Raw genomic sequence first — 4,185 nt, 5'->3', positions numbered from 1 at the left:
GCGCGAAGGGGCTGGTCGGTGGGCGCCAGGGGCCGCGGGGCGCACGGTCGGGCCTGGGTCGCCCAGCCCGCGGTCAGCGCTTCCCCGCCGCAGAGCAGCGGTTGCGCCTCGGGAGGGGCGGCGGCTGCGCAGCCAGAGTCCCCAGGGTGTCCCTTGGGGTCCTTAGTCCGGAAGCCCAGCTGCATCCGCTGCTGCCTCCTCCACACAGTGCTTTGGTGGAGCACTGAAACTGACTGGGGAGCCCTGGCGAAAAGAGTTCGTGGAAGTCATTCCATCCAATCCCAGCATTTTACAAAGACGCTGTGACAGTATGGGTTTGCTCACACTGGAAGGTTGTAATTTTTTTTTTTTAAGTCGCTAAAATCCACCGAGCACTTGAGATGCGCCGACTCTAAAAGCAGGGCGCGCTTTTATTTTATTTTCCGAGAATACTAAACACAGGGTAGTTAAGGAATCCCCCCACCGCCTTCCAGCCAGTAAGTTCAAGGTGTTAAGATCCAAGGCCAAGTATTTCTGACTCTGGCACCTGTAAACCCTATTGTCTTTTGCAGCCGTTCTGAGGAAGGGCTCAGGGAGGTTTGCGTGTGAGAAAGCCCTTTGGGGCTACAGTTTGAAGAGGGTGGAGCTGGGGAACCCATCAGGAGAGTGGTGTGGTATCTTGCGGTACTGACAGGCATGGTTCCAGGCAGAGGCAGCAAGGCTGGAAGGAAGTAGACAACTGTGAGGAACCTTCAGGATTTAAAACAGAATGCTTCCAGGCTCAACGGCATGTACGGAATTAGAGAAGACTGGGAGGATGAAGAAATGACCTTTGGTTTGGGAGAAGGAGTGCTCTCCACCCCTACACCCCCACCCCCACCCCCACACACAGACAGACAGACACCTTGAGATTTGGTTTAACAAAACAAAACAAAAACCCCAAACTCATAGCCACCGAGTCAATGGTGGCACACAGCAACCCTATAGGACAGGGCACAACTGCTCTGATTTTCTGAGACTGTATGGTTTAATAGACCTTCAGCATCTCCAGTTTCACAAGCTCCCCGGGTGATTTTTCTAAGGCAGTGGTTCTCAACCTTCCCAATGACGTGACCCTTTCATACAGTTCCTCATATTGTGGTGACCCCAACCATAAAATTATTTTCGTTGCTACTTCATCACTGTCATTTTGCTACTGGTATGAATCCGGCGACCCCTGTGAAAGGATTGCTCAACCCCCAAAGGGGTCGAGAACCACAGGTTGAGAACCCCTGTTCTAAGGTGGATGGAAAGAATGGGTTGGAAGCTCTACTTAGGACATAGCAAGTTTGAGGGTGGCGTGGTAGTTCGAGTAGACATGCTGACTAGACAGAGCTACAAACCAGGAACCTGGGGAAACTCTCGGCAGGAGCTAGAGTGTAGAGTTTGGAACCAGCACTGTCAAGTGGTCATCGAAGCCGGAGGAATGTCGGTGTTGCCCAGTGAGAGCGTGGAAATACGGAGAAGAGAACAAAATCTCATGGGGAATCAGAAGGGAAGGAGCCCTAGTGGCGTAGTACTCACAAGCTAAAAGTCGGCAGTTTGAAACCACCACCTGCTTGGAGGGAGGACGGTGAGACTTTCTGGTCCAGGTAAGATAGACAGTCTCCCTAGCCCACAGAGGCAGCTCTGCTCTGACCCCTAGGGCAGCTATGAGTCGAGGTCGGCTCGATGGCAGAGAGTAGGAAGATGGACAGGGAGCAGCTAGAGATGGCCAAGAAAACTCAGGAGAAAATGAGGTCAGGTCAACAGAGGGAGGACTGTTAATCCGTAAGGGAAGTCAGGTCATCTTAGAACTGAAACCATCCACTGGAGTTCAGAACAAACAAGGCCCCTCGTGATCTTGCCTAGAGCAGTGTGTTTCAGCAAAATGTTGGGTTTGTATGTGGAAATAGCAAGTGTAGAGAACGCTTTCAAGAAATTCTACTAGAAAAGGGGATTGTCTGAGAGTGTTTGCTTAAAAATGGTAAAGACTGGAGCATCTTTAAATGATAGACAACCCAGTATACAAAAGACAGCCCAGCTTAAACGTGGCAAAGGACCTGAATAGACATTTATCCAAAGAAGATACACAATAAGCTCAGGAAAAGATGCTCCACAACTTTAGGTATTAGGGAAAGGCGAGTCAAAATACCACCTCACACCCACTGAAATACCACAAGGAAATACCACCTCACACCCACTGAAAGGACGATTATCAAACAGATCAACAATGACAAGTGGTGGACGGGGGTGGGGTGGGGGGGGATGGAGAGATTGGAATCTGTACACGTTGCTGGTGGGAATATAAAATAGCGTAATTTGGCAGTTCTTCAAAATGTTAATATGAATTTATCATATGACTCAGCAATTCTCTTCGGTATAAACCCAAGAGAATTGAAAACCTGCCTGCACAAAAAATAAACTTGTTCAAGAATGTTCATTGCAATCAGTCATAATAGCCACAAAGTGGAAGCAATCCCTATGTCTGTCAACTGGAGAACCGAAACCCGTTACATCTGTGCAATGGGCTTTCAGTCATCTATGAAAAGGAGTGAAATACCGACACACAAGCTACAGCATGCATGAACCATGGATACACCATGCTGAGTGAAAGAAGCCCATGATTCCATTTATATAAAATGTCCAGGATCTGTCTATCCATAGAGACAGAAGGTAGATTAGTAGTTGCCAGGTGCTTGGGGGAATAGAGAGTGACTGTGGTTGGGTATGAAGTTTCTTTTGGGGGTGATGGAAATGTTCTGGACTAGGTAGTGGTTATGGTTGCACAACCTTATGAGTAAATTAATGAACATTGAATTGCATGTTTTTAAAGGGTGAATTTATGCTATGCGAGTCATCTCAATTTGAATAGGAATGATGAAAATTAAGACAGCAAGTGCTGGCAAGGCTTAGGAGTATAGAGGCTGATGGAATTGAGTGAGTGGATATAAATTATTCAGGACACGGGAGTGGGGGAGAACAAGAACCAGGCTCCGCTACCTTCAGAGATAAACTAGAACAGGTGGTAAAAGACACTGTTAGTCTGGGTAGACTAGGGAAACAAATTCATAAACACGCACATATGTATATAAGGGAGAGGTTTATATACAAGAGGAATTGAACATTGAGAAAACATCCCAACCCAGTCCAGTCCAAGGCCATAAGTCTGATATTAGCCCATATGTCTGATACCAATCTATAAAATCCTCTTCAGACTCACAAAACACATGCAATGAAGCCAAATGCAGGACGATCACAAGCCAGTGGATAAAAAAATCTTTGGGTCCAGTGGCGTTATAAGCATCTCAGTGCTGGCAGGAGTCTCTCTGTGGCTCCTCCAGCTTCTGAGGTGTGGTTGCATCCATGCGTCTTGTCTTCTACAATGTCTCCGAGGGAGTAGCAGAGAGAGAGAGAGAGAGAGAGGTGTCTTCCACCTCCAAGGAGGAAGCGCCAGATTTTCCAGAATTCTCAGGAGAAGGCCATGCCCACACAGAAGTCTCATTGGCTATCTCCATATTGACAGCCTAGACACCACCCCTACACTCTTAATCCTTAAATTGACACCAGATTAGGTGACTACCACAGACACCTTCAAATTTGTTATTTTAGTTCAACACCCTGCTAAAGATTTCTTTCTCCACACCAAAATACACTGACTCAGAATCCACATTTTAGCAACATCCCCGGTTGATTCACACAGAGCCCCAGGTGGTTCTTATATCGGTATAGGAATACACAGATGGGTGTTGTTGAAATGTAGATTCTGACTCAGTGTATTGGAAGTGGAAAAGGCAAATTCTCAGCAAGGGGGTGAGAATTTCAAAGCCCTGGTGGCAAACCTCTTGCATGAGTAGAGCTCATGTGTAGATCTAATGGGTACATCTTTTGCATAGGAAGGAGGTCAGATCTAATGTGGACACAGGTGTTTTGTAAGTGGAAGGACAGGACATTTTCAGGGTTTGGAGTGAGTCGAAAGAAAATGGGTACCAATATTTTCAGTGAATAAGAATGATGCGGTGACAACTATCAAGTGAGGTAGAGGATGAGAAGGTTGAATGGCCTGCGTTGTGAAGGAGTGGAGACTTACACACCAGAGAAGGAGGAGGAGTGAGCTGGAAGCCAGGTGAGGGAGAGGTCCTGCCTTCTCCCGGAGGAGGAGCTGGGACACTATTGGCAGGGAGGCTG

This window comes from Echinops telfairi, unplaced genomic scaffold (genome assembly GCF_000313985.2).
Source record: "Echinops telfairi isolate 266 unplaced genomic scaffold, ASM31398v2 ScPeMD7_7400;HRSCAF=8409, whole genome shotgun sequence".
In the NCBI taxonomy this organism is placed as follows: Eukaryota; Metazoa; Chordata; class Mammalia; order Afrosoricida; family Tenrecidae; genus Echinops; species Echinops telfairi.
Note: the sequence above shows the minus strand (reverse complement) of the source record.